This window comes from Dermacentor andersoni, chromosome 3 (assembly GCF_023375885.2).
Source record: "Dermacentor andersoni chromosome 3, qqDerAnde1_hic_scaffold, whole genome shotgun sequence".
Taxonomy (NCBI): Eukaryota; Metazoa; Arthropoda; class Arachnida; order Ixodida; family Ixodidae; genus Dermacentor; species Dermacentor andersoni.
In genome coordinates, this window is record NC_092816.1 from 48,745,271 (window position 1) to 48,766,416 (window position 21,146).

Consider the following 21,146-nt stretch of genomic DNA (forward strand, 5'->3'; position numbering starts at 1 on the left):
TCCCCGGTTCAGGTCGGACGTTGGCACACACAGCGCGAAGATTTCCGCCGTTTCGTCGCTGAATTATCCTTGAGACCGATCAAAATAACGTGATCGGCAGCAAGGGCCCTTCCGGCTTCGACGAAACACCTCGATTCGACGCTACTACAAACGAGAAACGCGTGAGGGCAGCACCAAGCGAAAGTGCCACCGTGAACTCTGATGTCGTAGCTACCTTCGTTTGCTTGGATAACTGCTGCTTGCGACGTTGTTGCGGCTTTGTTAACTACAACGTGCCTGTCGTGATTGGCCTGAATATCGAAGCAATCTGTACTTTTCTCAACGCAGAATGCGATAAGACTCTGCAGGCACACGCACAATCGCTGCAAGTTGCATGGTTTGTGACACAATATTTTGTAGGAAATGACCAATCGACAAGACAACAAAGCCGTTTGAAGCCTGAAGGACGAAACTTAGACAAATCAACGTACTATGATTTTCGCGTTGGCTGAACAGCCACGCACAGCTCTTAAAGTCACTAGCGTCACGGCTAACGATAGTAACTTTTATACAAGGAATTAGTGTTAAATGAATGATGCTTGCGTAGGCGTACACCTGTTGCAGTGAGGGTATGTATGTGGAGATTATTTTTTCATTGGGTAATTCCGTAGAGAACATAGCCGTGAACGGGCACATCTTTAGCGATTGTGTAGGTGGCTACATAGCCGACTCGGCTTACGCGAACTCAAAAGTGTATTCCTCTTCACCGAAGTTTCATTTAAGCGAAGCGCACAAACATCCCCAAGAATCATTTCATTCGGAAAGCGTCATTGTTTTCATTTTTTTATTTCTGTAGTGCAAAGAGAGGATTTACGTGGCGCTCAGGTTCTCATATTGTAGCTTCTTGAGCGCAAGGTTGTGTTCGCGCGCGAAAAAAAAACCCCCCGTAATTCTGTGCAGTCCACGCGTTCATACTAACGCTGTGGACTTTCAACTGCATGGCTTTCAGTCTGGTCCGAAACAGTAACACTCACTGGAAGAGCAATATCTATATGTCTTGGTCAATACGTAGAATCATAACCCTAGCCACGAACTTCTCCGGCTCTGTTGGCACCAACAGAGGCGGAACACTATACTGTACGTGAACAAGCCAGAGATTGTCTTCGTCTTGTTTATATGCACGTCTGGCTTTTGCGCTGTTCTGCTGCCGGAATAAGCATTGTGTGCTTGCACAGAGACGTTCTGGCTTTATGGCACTGTACTATTCATTAGGATAAGTCGTGGAGAGGAGTGCGGATCTAAACATTTATGCTCAATCCGATGTGATTGTTCACCAAGTAGTAAAATCAGTCGTCCTGCTCTTCAGTGTTCCTTCAAATGAAAGCTTCTGTACACATGTAATCTTGACACTTTTTCGTGTCACGACAGTGCGTCGCCTGGAGGTTCCGGAAAACAGACTCTTTCGTAAGTTTCTATGACATTATTAATTAGAAGCATAATAAAGATCTTGCGCACGTTTACTATAGGCGATATACAGTATCAGAAGTGACAGAGTAAAACCAGCGAAAGTAATAATGTCGAAACCTTGAACGAATACTATACACCTTTACTAGAATTTGCAGTGTATAATGGCTGTATCGCACATGCTCTATTCTATAAGCGCGCAGATGGCTTATAAACTTGCACCTCTAAAAATGTTGCGAGATTTAGAGTGAATACAAAATTTGTACATGACATCACGGACACAGCCTTCCCACACAAGCCAGTGCCCAAACATGACTGACGTCAGTGTGCACTATACCATCACGCGTGTATACATCCTCTTATACTTTTGGACGGTGACCTTTCCTAGTGGATTATGGCTTTTACCGATGTGATCGCTCGGTGCAAAAGGCGCCTGTTTATCTTTTTACGAAGCTTCTCGACGTGCTAGTAAATCCGTACAGCCTATACGAAATGGCGGCCATGACAACATCACTGGAAATCCCGCAAATGCGAGTAGGTTTAACCTGGGCGACCGACGTGAGCGCGCAGAACTCGTAGATGGCCACGACGCCGGGCGTCAGGCTGACGTTCCCCACGGGGACGGAGTCCAGGACGGGTGCGGGCGGACTCGATTCGTAGGCCCGGCTCACCGGCAGGCCGGCCGTGAACGAAACGCACAGCCTGGGTGTTGCAACCGGGGGCGTGATCCTGGCCGCCATCGCCGCCACCCTCTGCATGTCGGCGATCAGAGCGACCGCGTCGGCCCTGGCCGCGGAGCACATGTGCACCACGTCGTCGAGGTGCAACCGGTGCGTCTCGTAGACGACGAAGCTGACTGTCGCCTTCGTGGCGACTCGCGTGACGGCTCGGGCGACAGCCGTGTCGGCCGGAACGATGACGCCGAGGGCGTAGTCGTCCGCGTTCAGGTTGCGCAGCCTCACGACGGCCGCGAGCACTCGGCTGAGGTAGAGGTAGTCGTCGGAGTGGCCGCACGCACCGCCCATGTCCTGCAAGGGTGGGCGGAGGGTACTTATTTGCTGCCTTCCTTCGCGGGGTTGCATACAAGAAGATTAAGTTGTATCGTTGGAGTTTTATACGTGCGCCAAAAGATCGAAATGATAATGAGCTGCAGTCTGTTGTATGAGACTCCTTATTAATTTCTCCAACAAGGGGTTATTTAAGTTGCACCCCATGCGCGGTACGCGAGCGTTTTTTGCACCCCCATCAATGTGTGGCCGTAGTGGCCTGTATCGAGCCCACGACCTCGAGCTATAGAAGCAGCGCAACGCCACGGCCGCTGGTTGACTAGGGCGCGTTCTTACAAAAAATTACTAGAGCCACCTGTGGCAGCCGCAGCGAGGCCGCCATGTTGCTACCTCTTATTTTTGTAACGCGAAAGATAATCAAGATGTCATGCAACAGTCATTTACACGTAGAATGTACGTATGGACAACGTATTCACTGCGTGTGTATCACTCTAAACAAAGTTTACACAATTTAGGGTGTATATCTGCCACACAGTAATAATCGTCATCTGCCTTGCTTGCGTTTCCTTTCTTGAAAACGCCGCGCCCGCTACTTTTCTGTCGGCAATGTTATGTCATGCTGATAACGCGCATGCCGTTCGGTATTGGGAAGTACCGGGCTCGCAGCGTTAAAGAAAGGAAATGCGCACAAGACAGATGATGTTTATTGTGGTGTGCCAAGATACGACTCAAAGCTGTAGATTTTTCATAGAGTGTGTTTATATATATATATATATATATATATATATATATATATATATATATATATATATATATATATATATATATAAACGAAAAAAAGGGGGTTAACCGAGGGGCCCTAAATTTACTATTCATATCATAAGAACCCAACAAACACTGACACCAAGGGCAACATAGGTGAAATTACTTGTGCTTAAGAAATGAAATAAGAAACAATAATTTATTGGAAATTAAACTGGATGAACAAACAACAAAATTCGAAGGTAGTGGGCTCGGTTCCCAGCTGCAGCAAGTTGTTTTTTCATCCTCTTTTCTTTTCCATTAATTTATCGGTTCTTTATTTCATTTGTTAAGCACAAGTAATTTCCCCTATATTGCCCTTGGTGTCAGTGTTTGTTTGCGTCTTATGGTATGACTAATATATATATAAATATATATATATATATATTTTTCCCTAAAGGTTGGCCGCTGACATCGCCAATCGAAACGGCTTTTGGAAGGAGCTCGTAACAGCTTACACTGTAAAATCAACTGGCCGCAGGTCGGCTACGAAGCTATGTCATCGCATTACGCGTGTGATGCCCTTACCAAATGGTCTATCGCGGCGCCGTTTCTTCATCCACATGCTGGGATATTTATGTTCATCTGGTAGGACTAACCTCGTCATCGATTGATTGCATACTTTGACGGCCTTTTTTACATTGTTGGTTAGACGTTCGATTACCGAAGTAAAAATATTTACTAGAGCTTTTTCTCTTTTTTTTTTCTTCGTTTAAATTTTGAACATAGGTGCCAGTGCCGGCATGTCAGTGGGACGCCACCGACTTTAGTGCATTTAAGTACTTGGCGCGGCTGCGGCGCGGTCCCTACTTCATCGGGTTCATGTTAGCGTAGCTACGGCAACACCGCAGCGCTCGGTGTGCCACACATTCCGGCGTTACCTTAACGGTAATAGTTCAATTTGAGTCTGATAACGTGAGGGATACCTTCCAGTCAATCACGGCGCCTCCGATGCCGTGCTTGTCGCTGAAGCGCAGCAGACTGGCGGCGAACTTGCTAATCAGGATCGAATCCCGGCCCATCCGCGAGAAGTGCGCGCTGTCCTCGCGGTGTCCGCCCAAACCGACGAGCAGCGGCGGCAGCGAACCTCCCCTCGCCAAGCCCTGCACGAGCTCGCGCAACTTCCAGACTCCGTAGTGTACGTCGAACTCGGGCACCCGGTCCCACACGACGCCGTCTTCGACGGCCAGCGACCAGTAGAGCAGGCTGTTGCAAAGCGACAGCGGCATGCTCGTCGCTGCGTAGTCGTACAGGTGGGCCTTGCGGAATCGAGAGTTGTTGAACAGGCAGATCACGTCCCCCCGGTGCGCCGCGACGGCCTGCAGGGTCGTGTTGTGTATGTTGATCTGCTTGATGTCGTCGATGAGCCTGACCGGTCGCAGGCAGTCGCGCGAGACGTTGGTCCACGGGTAGGCCGTCGTCGGACGCGTCCATCCGGCGGGCCTCGCGGTGGTCGGGCGAAAGCCGCCGAACGTGATGAACGGCGCGATGACCAGGCCCGCGGGCACGGCCAGCGCGGCCAGTACAAGCAGGCAGACGAACCACATCTGGGAGACGCTGGCGCGCAGGCGTCCGAGCTCGTTGCGCATGCGCCGTCGCGCCTCGAGCGCCGTGAAACGACGCAGTCGGGGCACGCCCATGAGTCGGCGCATGTCCTCGGGGGGCGCGATCAAGATTGGGTAGTCGGTAGGGATGATGGCCGAGCTCGACATTTGTGTCAGGTGCAGAAGGTCCTCGTGGGTCTTGGGTGGCTCCGGCAGCTTCGGGGTCTTCAGAGACCTCTCGCGATAGGTTTTACGCTTGGTAATGGTAGCAGCGGTGGAGAGCGTGCCGGCGCCTTTCACGCTCGTAGAGGAGCTGGTGAAGTCCGAGGAGTCCGTGCTGGAATTCGAAGTGCTCATCGAATCGGATAAGAAGCTCGGACTGGTTGTGGCGGTGGTCCCGCTGGGCTGCGCCATCTTGGGACTTCGCCGACGTTCGCCGTGTGTCTGTGGGGACCAGTGGATATAGGGTGACTTGAGCGGGTCCTAAAAGAGCGGGGAACGCGGCACCCGAATCCTCTTCTTCTGCGCCTTGCTGCGTGGCACGCGAACGCACGCGAGTGTGGATTGCTGCTTCTACGTTAATTCGATGCCAAACACCGACAAGTGCGCGTTTACCAAGAACTGGAGAAAGGAAGGCGACTACAGTCGTGAGTAGCTGGCGATTTAGCTTAACACGCAAGCCGAGAGGCAGATTGCTAGGCTCGGGGGTACACACTGTGATACAGTGGATTCGGTGCGGTTTCGGTTTCGGACCCAGGTTTACTCGTGCCCCCTCCGGGCGCCGCGGTAACTTGTCACATGACAAGTTACCGCCCAGCCCACCAATAAAATAGTTCTTCATCTCAGTAACCAGCTATGTTTAGATGCCCTGCGTATCATCATTATGGCCGCCCTCCCGGCTTTGCCACAGAATACACATGAACATTTTAGAGAAGGGAAACTGCACCTTCTGATGAAGAATGGAATTAAGTGTAGCGACGTCGGCGTAAACTACAATCTGCTACAATAGCGCACCGATGAATGGCGCTGATGACACTGTTCATTCAGGAAGGGGAAAAGCGCTTTTTTAAAGTATATCGTCATGCCTGGTTTTGCGCGTCGTATCTGGTTGTACCTACGCCCTCCTATGGCCTGAAAATGTGACTTGCAAGGAACCCAAGGTTCCCAAGGCACTATGCGAGTGTCGCTACCGTGGTGTGTGTATTATCTCGCGTTGCCGTGGGGTACCACGCCAAAGGACCCAAGAGCAACATAGTTACTAACTTGCGAACACCCACACAGAACAATTTGTAAAGTGGCATGTTTATATTGACCAAGGGAAAAAAAGGAGGGAATTGGCTCAAACAGTGTTAGAAAATAGAATGAAAAACCCTAGCAAAATCGGCACAAGTGCATACAATCAAGAAGATGAAACTTATGAAAGAGAACGAAAACTGCATGATAATGCTTCCTAAAACAGACCTTCCTGATTTTATTGAACAGGTAATTAAGCGCTATTAAATGCTATTTCAATAGCTATTAGGAAATTTATGATCCATAATAATTTCGAATAATCCACCCATTTCGTGGCCAATCCCCCATCGTGGGTAGGAGCCACACGCATCGCAGGCTACAACAACAAGAACAACAACAGAATTTGCCTGCACTTTTCTGTTGAGTCAGTTTGCTAAGCGGAAAGAATGCAATAGTCGACCATCTGAAAATTTTTGGTGACCGCAGTCTTGTCACAGAAGCTTACCTGATTTTACCGGTCCTGTGAGAACATAAAGTAAGAAGGTTGTATCACCTCGTTTGATTCTAGCAGCGGAGCTTTAGACAACGGGCGTTTCATCCTATCGTTGCCCTCTCCTATGAGCTTTGCGAGTGTTTGCCAGGTCGTGCTGCTCTAGTTAGGTGTGTGCACCTAGCGGGTTCGAATTGGGATTGGCACGCATAGCTGGTAGTTATAGTTGCCGCGGTAAGAACAGTGTAGTTCGTTCTGCTATGCTGAGTTAATCCTGCCTAAAACAACGCCGTAGCGCACAGTGCTGCTTCCCACACTTTGTGCTATATCCTTATAATTCATTTGTTTCAGTCTGACAGCGTCACAAAGAGACAGGATCGCACGGAAATGATCGTTTCAGACGTTGTGTCAAAAGGATATGGTCAAATTTTATTGTTCAACTGCGATCTCATGCTTAAAGTCGTTAGGCTTTAAGTTTGCAAATAATTGTTTACGCTTGTTTTGTTCTTCATCATAGCTCAGTTTGGTACATTGACGCAGCTCTAGGATTTCGTGGCACAAGTAGTCGTCTCACAGCACATACACGGTTCGCTGCTATAAGACAATTAATGTTGTGAAGGCAGTGTGATCGGTGGTTGTAATTCCGCAAAGTGTGAACACAACAAAAATGCTAAAAAAATCGCAGAAACAAGCACAGTGCTGGCAGTCTCATCATTCGGAATTCATGTAAACGAATGAGTTTTAGGCATGCAATCTAAATATGCCCTGTTGCGCCCGCACAGAAGTATTTGTAAAGAAGCACTCAGCCATAATCGCAGTTTGTGTATTATCTTTAGCAATAGGTGAACGTGTCAATACAAATTATGCACTTTTGAATAAACATATACGAGGTGCGTTCAAAAAGAAACCGAACTCTTCGAATAGCGCGCCAACGCCTTCGAATAGCGTGCACGTAGCGGCAGGTTTAGACAACAAACTGACGTTGATCGCGTTTTGCTCTGACCCTTAGTTGGTGAGCTACAGCCGCAGATGTGAGCTCGTACACAAGCTGTTCGTCGGATTAGTGCACATGTAACAATGAAACAGCTTGAATAACACCGTGTGTGTGTGTGCGAAATATTGCTACAAACTTGGCACGGCTTTGACAGAGACATTTCGTTTGCTTAGCCAAGCATACGAGGAGGATTGTAGAAGTCGCACGCAGTAGTATGAGTACTTTAGGCGTTTTTAACACGGCATAATGTCGATCGGTGATGATCCCAAGCCTGGACGTCCTTCCACAACAACAGGTGACCATGTCGAGAGAGTTCCTGCTGCGATTTGTGGATCGTGGAAATCGTTTTTTAACTGTTCGAGAAGTTGCTGACGAAGTGGGAATCAGCGTAGGATCACGTAATAATGTTTTGAGTGACAAACTTGAGGTCAACGAGAAGAAAGAGAACTAGAGATCAGTTGTGTCACTGCAATATTCGCGGCGCGTTTGTTGACTAACGATCAGAAAGAGACCCGTCTGGAAATCAACCAGGAACTGCTTCCCACTGCCAATTACAGTCAGGCAGTCAAGAACTTCATTGAGATCATGAGGAGGTTTAAGCCGTTGGAGATCCCATGCGGGGAGGGGAGCTCCTCGGGCAGAAACCGTAGGCGACGCCCAGGTCGGGACGGGAACCTGGTGACGCTGCGCCCGTTCTTGGGCCCTCTGGACGGCCTTGAGCTGGAGTTTGATGTCCGGACCTTTGGAGGGATTCTTCTCATTCGGACTGAAAACTTTCTTAAGAATGTCATAACAGGCGATTAGACGTGGCTTTATGGCTGTCATATCTAAAAACAAATTATGGGGTTTTACATGTCAAAACCACTTTCTGATTATGAGGCACGCCGTAGTGGAGGACTCTTGAAATTTCGACCACCTGAGGTTCTTTAACGTGCACCTAATTTTATGTATAGGGGCGTTCTGGCATTTAGCCACCATCTTAATGCGGCCGCCGTGGCCGGGATTCGATCCCGCTACCTCATGCTCAGCAGCCCAACACCACAGCCACTGAGCAACCATGGCGGGTGGCTCTCATATCGAAAGGAAGGTGCAGTCATCGCAATGGGTGGGCAAAGAGTCTCTTCGTACCTACAAAAAGAAGCATGCATGAGTCTTTGTCGCAGCAGTACTTAACCACAACAGACAATGCTGCACAAGTTTGACTCCAAACACGACACGCATCGAAACGGCGGAGGAATCGGCTATAGCGGAAGCCATAGCACAAACCAACGCATATTGTGTAATCAGCGATTCCCAGACGGCAGTACGCAACTTCGCGTATGGCCGGATCTCAGCGGAGGCGCTAAACACGCTAAGAAAAGGCAAAACAACAAGGGAAGACACATGCGTCCAAATCCTATGGATACCAGCGCACACCACCGACTTAACGGGAGAGGACAACCTTAACGCAGCGGCATACAACGTTGCTCGAGCACTCACTTTCCGAGCTGCGACGAACGTAGACCCCTCGACAGGGTCCTCCGAAGTGTGGGAATGGGAAGACAGAATGACCAGTTTTAACAACATCACCGACCATCGCGAGATGCAGAGGTGTACTTATCCACCACCCCATCCACAACTCAGTAGATCGCAAGCTGTCCAGTGACTACAAACGAAATCATATAAGAGCCCGATACTAATTATTATTAATTATTAGCATACAAGACTTTCATCAGACCATTGTTAGAGTACGCTACTCCTGTCTGGGATCCTTACACCCAAGCAAGCATAAATATGATTGAAATGATACAGCGGAAATCAGTCAGGTTTATTTTTAATTCCTACCGCCGTCATACATCACTTAGCGCTCTTTCACAGCAGGCGAACCTGGAAACCCTAGAGGCAAGACGGTATCGAGACAGGCTCAAAATGTTATATTTAATTCATCGGGAGCATGTAAAACTAGATAAAAAAATTGTATATTACCCCTTGTAGCCGGCGCCCAACGCGTTCATCACATTCATTCAGATTAGACGAGTTTTCGCGCGATACCACATTATTTAAGCAGTCCTTTTTCCACCGAACCATCCATGACTGGAACACCCTGCCTGAAAACGTTCTTCAAAGCTCCACCATATCGTCCTTCATGCACGCACTCATTAATCTATGAACCGAAACGTTTCCCACGAATTCTATCCTAATCCATACACTATGTGATATAGATCATATCATGTTAAGGGCACCGTTAATTTATTTGTGCGTGTGGGTGTATAAGACATTGCGTAATCATGTGCTGTAATACAGAACTCTTTGATATCTTCCTTCCTTTTCATTGTTGTTTGTTTCGTTTGCATTGTACCAAGATGACGCTTTGCTTGTTTCCACCTTTTTTGTTTCTTTTTCTTCTTTTTTTTTCTTTCTTGTGTTTCACATGTTATTGGCTCTTGAAGCCTTTATGCATATCCCACTCCTGCCTAGGGCCTCTAAAAGAGGCTGGCAGCACGGAATAAATAAAAAAAAATAATGTATGCTATTTATCCAGACTTAGACACAACAAATAGATGCAAAGTGTGGGGCACCAGAGCCACGCTATAACACATGCTATGGCAATGCCGGAGGCTAAAACAAGACAATGAGAGCGAAACCTCCATCGACAGCCTCCGCGCGCAATGGCAGGCCGCGCTGCTCAGCTCGAACCTGGAAGACCAACTCTGGGCAGTCCAGCGGCCCAAGGAAGCCGTCGAGAGGCAAGAACCCTTGGCCTTAACCTCGGCGGGTGTCCCAGCCCACTAACTCGCCGGACGCGAATCGTTCTGATTCGAAATAAAGTTTTCTCACTCACTCATGAGTCCCAAAGATCAAGGTGGTGTTGGTTGCAATTTTTGACTGCAAAGGCACCGAGCATCAGGAATTTGTATCACCTGGTGAAAGGGTAAACAACGAAGTCTACCAGGGAACTCTAGCACATTTGAGGGCTGCCGTACACAGCAAGAAGCCTGAGGGGTGGGAAAAACAGATTTGGATGTTGTATCATGACAATGCGCCAGCTCACTTGTCACTCGTTGTCCGCAGCTATCTAGCAAAACATCACACTCCTGTTGTGCCCCATCTACCGCATTCACGGTACCTAGCCCGAGCAGACTCTTTCCTGCTTCCCAAACTTATGACCACGTTGAAAGGACGTCGTATCCAAACCACAGAAAAGTTTCAAAACAATGAGACAAGAGACCTGCGCGCAGGTCTCTTGTCGCATTGGAGGCTTCTAAAAGTGGAAGAAACGATGGGAATAGTGTATTGCCAGAACAGTGTATGGCCACTTTGATTTGGACAGTGCCTAAAATGTTGTACAATAAGCAATAAAGCTCTCATAGAAAAAATTTGGTTTCTTTTTGAACACACTTCGTACACACAAAACAAACAACTCAGGCATGCTATCAAGCTCGGTCAAGGTGGAAGCAATAAAGCTTCACACATGAGTTTGTTGTCATTATGTTGTTATCTAGAAATTGTAAAGCGTGCTGTCACTGGTAATTTTACGTAGACACTTTAGCAAGCTGCAGCTTCAAATACGAATAATTGCACAATGTACGGCTTGGCAAGAGCGATATATGTGTTTTCACTACCTCTTCAATTTCGTAGCCTTTCTTGCAGAGCAGTACTGATTCTGCCTTCACCGCCTGTTCAGCCTAATAGCGGCAGCCAACACAATGGCGAAATATTCGCTCTGTCAGCAGTAGCAGGAACAGTGGCCCTCAAACACATAAATTATGTCTTTTCTGCTCTATACCAAAAAACACCAATGCATCCCATGAACGTAATCTGATTTACACTGCTAGTGAAACAACGCGTGTTTTAAGCATGCTTGGCACTTCCTGCAGGTAGCGTTCGCCACATTTACAATTTGTTCCTTTTAAGATGCAAATAATAAAAAATCGTGTTGCACGCACGCACGCAAAGACTAATTCGACCTGGCTCGTATTATTTGTTAATGCCTACGTCCTAAGTGCAGGTATTAGTTAAAGTCCGGTGATTGCTTTAAAAATAATCTCTTATGGCGCAGCTTAGTGTTTGAAGGACTCGCACACCCCTTCACTGCCCTGATACTCAGTAAATATTGGGTGTTGCTAACCTCTTGCCTGTATTCTCCAGGTGATGTCCTGGTGACATCAAGGTTCCGTTAATAAATACAGCGATTAAGGCTGGAACAGTTTTTCTTTCCCCTCTGAATTTGCAAGATTCCTCTCGCAGGATGCAAACATAATTTTATGCGGACCTGACTTTATACAACTGATGTTCTTGAATCGTCACCAATATCCCTCCAGGAGATGCCTTAAAAACGTCCCCGGGTACACAACATGGTAAGGATAAGGTTCAGGACGACCTTTTTTTATATACCAGTAGCCATCAAGCAGTTTCGAAGAGCTGGTAGAGTGTACGTTCGAGACCAGTCATCCTGTCGTTGTGTTAAAGTTCTGGAATGCTAGAAATGACGAAACCATCTCATATGTAGAAGCATGAGGTGCAAAGACAGAATTGTGTCAAAAGTAACGTAGCGAATGTTTAAACTGGTGTTTAATTGCATACACAGAAACATACCTCGTAAGGAATGCACGACTTCAGGTAGCTCGTCTGGAAAGTCATGGCACGCAGCAGGTGCTTTGCCTATTGCGTTGAGATGTATCAACAGGGAGTATGGATAACATCTTTTCACAGTAGAGGCAAGTAGAGACAAGAAGGCTGTGGAGAACAAAAAGTATAGCCTTGAATAAACTTCATTGTTGCACCAAACCACTCACACGATCATTAAAACGATGCAAAGCTGACGTTACTCTAAATGTCGTCAAACAATAGGTGTGTTGATAAAATAGATACTTAAAGCTTACAACCACCAGAGAAAAGAAAACGTCCCTTACGTTGCTTTTCTAGTGCGACTGTTACTAACTTCACAGTTGATATGTATTTTGCACAGATGAATGTGCTTTGAACATGCATGCGAAACGTTAGATATGTACCTGCCCCTTTTAACACAATGGCGCGGTTTGTGCGGCGTTATTCACAATAGCTTTAACACGCAATAACTTTCGAGAATACTCGTCTACTGAATCAACAAGCTGCTCTCAAGCTAAACCAGGTCGCTGAAGAGAACTTAATATTTTAGCAATGGCTGACAGAGGCTGGCGTGTTCAAAACTTGTTGATGGTTACGCACTCTTTCCGTATAGAACGAAAAAAAATCGACGCTAACAAGCACACGCTGTACGTTTTTACTCACAGGTGCGGTTATCTTCAGCCTGCAAACCGGGTGTACCACCGGCGGCAGGTTTCGAATGTGGCTTCGTTCGGCCGAAGCGAGGTGACTGCGCTGTCAAAACGCAAAATCAACGTGGAGGGGATAAACTTAGTCCCTCGGTGGCAGTGGCTGCCGATAGGGCAGTGCCTATAGCGGCTGAGATATTCCCAGCGAATTGAAAGTAGCGCAAGCTTACGTAAGACTGCGCGACGGACCCGCAAGCCGTTGCGTTGTTCTACGGCCGTGTAACTCAAATTGGGGAACCATACCGTGACGTCGATGTGAATAAGATGATGCATGATCAAGAGGCAGCTGAAGCAAAACCATTGGTAAAGGAAACGTGGTGCATTATATAAAAAAACGGAAAACTCTGTATAAAGAGGAGCTCGTTCAAGTTATGTATAATAATTTTGTTAAGAAATACTCCTTGTAGACTTCAAGAAAATTTTGTGTTGAATCTTTGCACCGACGTGCAAAGATCAACGCGCAATAGCAGGAGTGGCGGCCGTATAATCCCCGCAATGTGCTGAGTCTAAAAGGCTGCGTGTCGGGCCGATACTGCGAGGAAAAAAAGCGAAGGGAATGACCTTTCGGAGTGTTCGCTTGCCGAGGTTGGTTACGTGACCTAATGCTCTCTCCTAATTTATTTGTTTGCTGTGATCACAACGTCCGTTCACCCTTCCATTCCTGCAAATATTCATGCACCCACCCTAGTTCGTTGAGTCGAGGTGGAGCGACAAGTGGATGAAAGTGCTAGAATAGGGCGGTTAACTTGCGTTCAAATATCCGCACTATTGTAAGCAGAGAGCGAACAGACGAAACTGCGGCAGACTTGATCACTCGCTCGCTGTACCTTGGGGCGCAGGAACAGCAGCGGCAGCAGGTAGAGTGGCATGAAGATCCTCAGGTGGGAGATGCTGCGGCTATCCTTCCGCATCTGCTCAACAACAGACATGGACGCTTCCGTCGGCATATGGGAATGCGCGTACTGGGGCCGCCGAGTGTCTAGCTCTACGTGGCGCTCAGCTGCTCATTAGTAGTAGAAAACAGTGGGTAAGATGGTGGTATTACGTGATGCTATAGTAGTAGTAGTAGTAGTAGTAGTAGTAGTAGTAGTAGTAGTAGTAACGGGTTTCCGCTCTCATGGAGTGTGATGTCTTCATGCTTTAACTGGGCACTCGTTAAACCGTGCTTGTTAATACAATAAAGACACGTTAGCGGGCTAGTTGTTTTGAATAGAAGATAAAATTTGTTGAAGAAAACAGACAAGGACGTTGAAGAAAACAGAGAAAAAGCTGCCTCTCTGTGTGTGTTTCTTTCTACGTGCTCGTTCATCTGTGCTTACAGATTATATTATTGTTAATTTAGTAAGTGAATGTTAACAAGTTTACACGGCCGGTAAAAACAATATCATTATTTCTTATAGCTATTGTCACAGACAAAGCCACAAAAGACTTCGGTCGACGCTAAAGATCTTTTTATATATGTCGCTGTCCTGGCACCCTCGTCGTTCTCTTCTTCTCGGAGCCACCCAACATGCCTAGCATGTGGCACCGAATCGCACCGAGTGGCTGTCAGCTGTGTCGAGGCCATGGCATTACCCCCCTCCCTAGAAGCATCGTCTCGATGCGGAACATTGAGGCACTGGAGATTGCCACGGGGATGCTGTTAAGAGGGACGTAGATGGTGAGAGAGGCGTGGGACTTTGCGTTCAGCGGGAGTGGTATAACTTCAATCTAGAGACGTGAACGACATCGGACAGGCTTGGGCGTCGGGAACGGCGAGCGGTGCCTCCTCCTTCAGGAATCACTTCGTATGTGACGTCGCTGAGTCGTTGAACGATCCGATAAGGTCCAAAGTAGCGGCGCAAAAGTTTCTCCGACCGACCACGCTGGCGAATCGGTGTCCACACCCATACTTTGTCACCGGGTTGATAAGTGACGTCGCGGTGACGAAGATTGTATCGGTCGGCGTCGTTGTGTTGTTGGTAGCGGATACGCATTCGTGCGAGCTGGCGTGCCTCTTCGGCGCATCGAGCGAATTCGGCAGCATCATTGACAACATTAGAACAGTAGGTGGGTAAGAGCATTGCGTCCAACGTTGTGACAGCTTCCCGGCCGTGCACCAAGCGAAAAGGGGTGAAGCCGGTAGTTTCTTGAACGGCAGTATTATATGCAAACGTAACATATGGGAGAACGTCGTCCCAGTTTTTGTGGTCGACGTCAACATACATGGAAATCATATCAGCGATCGTTTTGTTTAGTCTTTCTGTGAGCCCGTTCGTCTGGGGATGGTAAGCAGTGGCTTTGCGGTGAACGGTACCACTGAGGAGCATGATATCTTCTGTGAGCTGCGCTGTAAATGCTGTGCCCCGGTCGGTTATAACCACTCTTGGAGCACCGTGGCGGAGTACGATACCATGTACAAAGAAGGTCGCAATATCATTTGCAGTGCCTCGTGGGAGAGCTCGGGTTTCAATGTAACGTGTTAGGTAGTCTGTGGCAACAGCAATCCAACGGTTACCAGCCCTCGACGTGGGGAATGGTCCAAGCAAATCTATTCCAACCTGCTGAAAAGGGATCCGCGGAGGATCCACGGGATGGAGAAGACCAGCGGGACGCACGGGTGGTGTCTTGCGTCTCTGGCAGTCGCGGCATGTCTTCACGTATTGCTTGACGTCACGGCGAAGGTTAGGCCAGAAGTACTTTTGGCGTATGCGTGAAAACGTCCGTGCGAATCCCAAGTGGCCCGAAGATGGATCGTCGTGAGATGCCCGCAGGATGTCGTCACGTAGTGAAGAAGGCACTACAAGGAGGCAGGCGGTTGCGGTCGAGTGAAAACCCAATTTGTAGAGAACGCCATCGCGGAGAAAAAACGAGGAGAACTTGCGGATGAACATACGAGGCGGCTCCGGTAGACGGTTCTCAAGGTAGTCGATGAGAGGCCGGAGTTCTGAATCATCGCGCTGTTGCTTGCTGATGTCTGATACTGAGATAATGGACAGAAATGCGTCCTCTTCATCAAACTCGCATGGCGACGGTTGAAGTGGAGCACGTGACAGGCAGTCGGCGTCGGTGTGTTTACGCCCGGACTTGAACACTATTGTCATATCGTATTCTTGCAAGCGAAGACTCCAGCGTGCAAGACGGCCAGATGGATCCTTCAGATTGGCTAGCCAGCACAATGAATGGTGATCTGTCAAAACACGAAACGATCGGCCGTACAAATATGGTCGGAACTTAGCAATTGCCCACACAACGGCCAAGCATTCCTTCTCCGTAGTGGAATAGTTACTTTCAGCTGGAGACAAAGTGCGGCTTGCGTACGCAATGACGCGTTCGGCTCCATCTTGCCACTGTACGAGGACGGCACCAAGGCCAACGTTGCTGGCATCCGTGTGCAACTCGGTGTCACTGTCTTCGTCAAAGTGTCCTAGAACAGGAGGTGTGCGCAGACGATTCTGGAGTTCACAGAAGGCCTCTTGTTGTTCCTGTTCCCAGACAAACGGAACATTATCTTTAGTCAGCCGCTGCAAAGGTTCGGCTATCCGTGAAAAGTTTGCCACGAAGCGTCGATAATAAGCGCAAAGCCCTAGAAAACGGCGGAGTTCGTGTTTGTTCGAAGGTGTTGGAAACGAAGCAACAGCAATGGTTTTGTCGGGGTCTGGTCGAATGCCCTCGTAGCTGACGACATGGCCTAAAAATTTGAGTTCGTCATACCCGAAATGGCATTTTTCAGGCTTTAAAGACAGGCCAGCAGTACGAATTGCGTCAAGAACTGCTTGTAAGCGCTGGAGGTGCTGCTCAAAAGTTTCCGAAAAGACAACGATATCATCTAAATAGACAAGGCATGACTGCCACTTGAGACCTGATAGAACCGTGTCCATCATGCGCTGAAAAGTGGCAGGCGCAGAGCACAATCCGAAAGGAAGGACCTTGAATTCGTAGAGTCCGTCAGGCGTAATAAATGCCGTTTTCTCACGGTCACGCTCATCAACCTCTATTTGCCAGTAGCCGCTGCGAAGGTCCATCGATGAGAAGTATCGAGCATTTCGAAGGCGGTCCAAAGAGTCGTCGATGCGGGGAAGGGGATAAACGTCCTTCTTCGTAACGTTATTAAGCTTGCGATAGTCAACGCAAAAACGCAGTGTGCCGTCTTTCTTTTTCACCAGAACCACAGGTGACGCCCATGGACTGGTGGAGGGCTGTATGATATCGTCGGTAAGCATTTGTTTGACTTGATTCCGGATGGCGTCTTGCTCTTTACGAGAAACACGGTAGGCACGTTGGCGCACGGGTCTTTCATTGGGATTTGTAATAATTCTGTGTTTCGCAGTAGGCGTTTGGTTGACCTTCGATGTTGAAGCGAAACAGTCCGCAAAAGACTGTAAAAGGCTTCGAATGCTAGCCTGTTGTTCACCTGATAATTTAGAATTCACATCAATATTGCTGTTGGCTGGTACGTCACAGTTAGAATCTCCATCATTTTGCCCTACAGTTAAACAAGCGGGAAAATCACTGACTGGCTCGAAATAGGCGATGGCAGTTCGTGGGGCGAAGTGCTGGTATTCACGACTGAAATTGGTCACTAAAATCTGAGCAGTCCGTGACGACAGCTGCAAGATGCCGCGGGCTACGCAAACCTGTCGAGCCAACAAGACTGACAGATTGCCTTCAGCGATTCCGAGATGGGGAGGATCATCGTCTGTTTCTACGGTGATCAACGCAGTACTCCGGGGTGGTAAAGTAGCACAGTCACCCGAAACGCGTAACACCGTGGACTGTGGGTGGTAGTCGTCCGAATGAGTTGCGTGTTCGCTGGAAAATGTGACAAGCAACTCGCGAAGGTTTATGATTGCGCCGTACTCCCGAAGAAAGTCCATGCCGAGTATGACCTGCCTAGAGCACTCTTCCAGTATAATAAATGAGCCAACAAATGTGACCTCGCGAATTTGTACCCTCGCAGTGCATTTGCCGATCGGCGTGAGAACATGACCGCCGGCTGTACGGAGCTTAGGTCCTGGCCACGGTGTCGTCACCTTGCGAAGTGCCGTAACCAGTTGTCCGCTCATGACAGAATAATCGGCGCCAGTATCGACAAGAGCGGTGACCGGGTGGTTATCTACAGAAACGAGTATGTCGGCTGAAACAGGTTCAGGGTTTTCGAAGAAAGGTGTCGAAGGTGCGCAGTCGTCGTTGTCGTCGTCGTTATCGTCGTCGTCGGGGTGTCGCAGCGGAGGATCTTTCGAAGTGCGTTGGACAGCGGCCCCACCTCCGGAGGTCGCTGTTCTCAGTTTCCCCGACTTGGGCTCGTGGGCCGATTGCCCACGGAAGCGGAGAACGTAGTGTAGCGGCTAGGTGACGCCGATCGTCGAGGAGGTGGTGATCGTGACTGGCGCCTCTGCGGAGACGGAGATCGGGTCGTTGGCAGGGACTGTTCAACCCGTGGGAACTGCGCGTACGGCGACGAAGGTTGACTGGCCAGATATTGCTGGATTTCTCTCGGGCGCTCTCCCTCACGTGGGCGACGAGCGCCGGGGTGATAGCCCTGGAGTCCAATTCTTCGGTAGTAGCAGGCACGGTACACGTGGCCCGCTTCGCCACAGTGGAAGCAGAGTGGCTGGTAGTCAGGTGTGCGCCACACGTCTGACTTTCGCGTATTGATTCGGGGGCTCGTGGACCCGTACATATTTGTACGTGAACCTTGGCCCTGGAAGTGACACAGCGGTTCTTCAGAAGAAGGCGGGTTACGATGGTTCCCGGGTTGCGCAGGTAGCCTCACTGCTTGCGCATAAGTCAGTACGGGGGCGGCTTCAGGTCTGGTTTGCACGAATGGCTGTGCTGCCTGGCGAACTTCTTCGCGGACGATATCTGTGAGGGATGTTACGGTCGGTTGAAATCGCACTCCCTGTAGCCGGTCGAGCTCCTCACGCACGACACTACGCACAAGCTCTCGAAGCGCATCGGTGTCATAGGGTAACGAGACAGAAGATGCTGATCCCAGGTTGATTTGGCGATCGTAGACCGAGGAGCGTTGTTGAAGGGCTCGCTCCATTGTTGTCGCCTCACTGACGAACTCAGCTACTGTAGCTGGAGGCCTTCGCATCAGTCCAGCAAACAGCTGCTCTTTAACTGCACGCATCAGTAGGCGTACTTTCTTCGCTTCTGTCATGCCAGGGTCAGCACGCTTGAAAAGCCGCGTCATGTCTTCTACGAACATGGCTACGCTTTCGTTCGGCCTTTGAACCCTATTCTGAAGGTCTTGCTCTGCTCGCTCTTTTCTTGCGGGGCTGCTGTACGTGTCGCGTATCTGCCTTTGAAATTCTTGCCAGGTGGTGATGGATGGCTCGTGGTAAGCGAACCATGTTCGGGCAGAGTCCTCTAGGGCGAAGTACACGTTCCTTAACTTTTTCTGCTCGTCCCAATAATTGACGTCAGCCACACGATCGAATTCGTCGAGCCAGTCTTCCACGTCCTCAAAAGGCTCACCATGGAACGGCCGCGGCCAGCGTGGGGTGTGGAGAACCAGCGACGCAGGAGGCTGTCCCGTACCGTACGTCTCCTGTGTCTGGCTTGCAGTTGTGGTGGACATCCTCGGCAGATCTTGGAGGCCGTATTCCGGAGGCAGTCTTTGAAGCCGTCGGCTTTTGCGTAGGTTGTCCGCGCTCTGTTCCTGGGGGTCAGAGTACATAGACGTGTACCCAGCACCTCCACCAGTTTGTCAGAGACAAAGCCACAAAAGACTTCGGTCGACGCTAAAGATCTTTTTATATATGTCGCTGTCCTGGCACCCTCGTCGTTCTCTTCTTCTCGGAGCCACCCAACATGCCTAGCATGTGGCACCGAATCGCACCGAGTGGCTGTCAGCTGTGTCGAGGCCGTGGCACTATCTAATAATTTGCTATCGCAATCATTGCTTCGCCTTTCGGGCGAGACTGCGACTTTTTATTTGTTAGATGTGGTTTGTTCGTATTACCTGACGTTTCAGACGGCTTTTGTTTAACTTTTCCTCGTTCGTTGCTCAGTCTCACGTCGTTGGCGCCGTCAGCAGCCAGAGAGGTGAATGACAAAGGTCAAAAAGGGTTCAGAAAGTGCGTCCAGCAATCAAAGATTTCGTTTAACTTATGCCAACCTCGGTTCCCTGGCTTCACCTCCACGCGGCACGGGTGGAGAAGCCCATCGATTTCACACGCGGTGCCGTAAAAGAATGGAGGCGTTATGTTTATACCTCGTCTTTTCCCGTTGTGAGTCGGTAGCGGCATGAGCGTTTGCCGCAGTGTCGCGATAACAAGATGATGTTCAAGCGCTTCGGGTGGTGCACTGCTCGGCTCATTGCTACGCGCCCAGAGCTTGTGTATGCTTAGAAAACCGGCGAACATTCGAGCATCAAACAGAGCTATAAATAGGCATTTACACGGAAATTCCATAAAAAAAGCAGGTCTTTCAGACCCCTAAGTGATTCGGCTAACCTGAAAGGGGGACTGAAAACGCCCAGCCCTCACGACAGCTAACGCTTCAACACACTCGTAACCGCTTTGTGAGCTTTGAGTGCAAGTTATTTTTACATGACTTCACAGGGATTTGGCTTATATGGGTACCTTGTAACCTGTTCCAGAAAGAAACAGCCCCTTTTCCAGAGTGTCGAAGCGACTCGCCATATGCATCTAAATGCAGGTCTCAATAAGGCACAAAGCGAGTCCCAGGGTAGATAAAATCAGCGGTACAGGCGTAATTAGCGTGAATGTAGTCGAAAATTAACTACATCGAACAGTGGTTCTACAAAGGGTGCATACCCGTAGATATGGATATGTTGAGGCAAAGCCTCCATGGAGTACACTTTTGGGAAATGGAGCAAGGCGACTTCGGAGGCGTCCACAAGAAGCGAGTAGTAGTCGCACAGTATGTAAAATCAGCGGTATGGCAGTAACTAGCGCCACTATAGTAAAAGATTAACCACGTCGAACTCTTCTCCTGTAAAGGGTCCACCGCCGTAGATAGAGAAATGTTGAGGCACAGCCACCGGGCAGCACACATTACGGAAGTCGAGCGAGTTCGCTTTTGGGAAATGGAGCAAGGCGGCTTCGGTTGTGTGCACAAGAAGCGAGAATTAGTCACAAATTCGGTAAAATGAGCGTTATTGGCGTAATTAGTGCCAACTATATTGGCGTATTGAGCGAATATAGCTGAAAATTAACATCAGACTATACCCCTGTAAAGGATGCACTGCCGCAAATTTAGACATGTTGAGGCAAAGCCATCGTGAAGCCCACTTTTGTGAAATAGAGCACGGCGGCTCCGGTGGCGTCCACAAGAAGGCATAGTAATCGCAGAGTATATATATCAGTGATACTGGCGTAATTAGCGTCG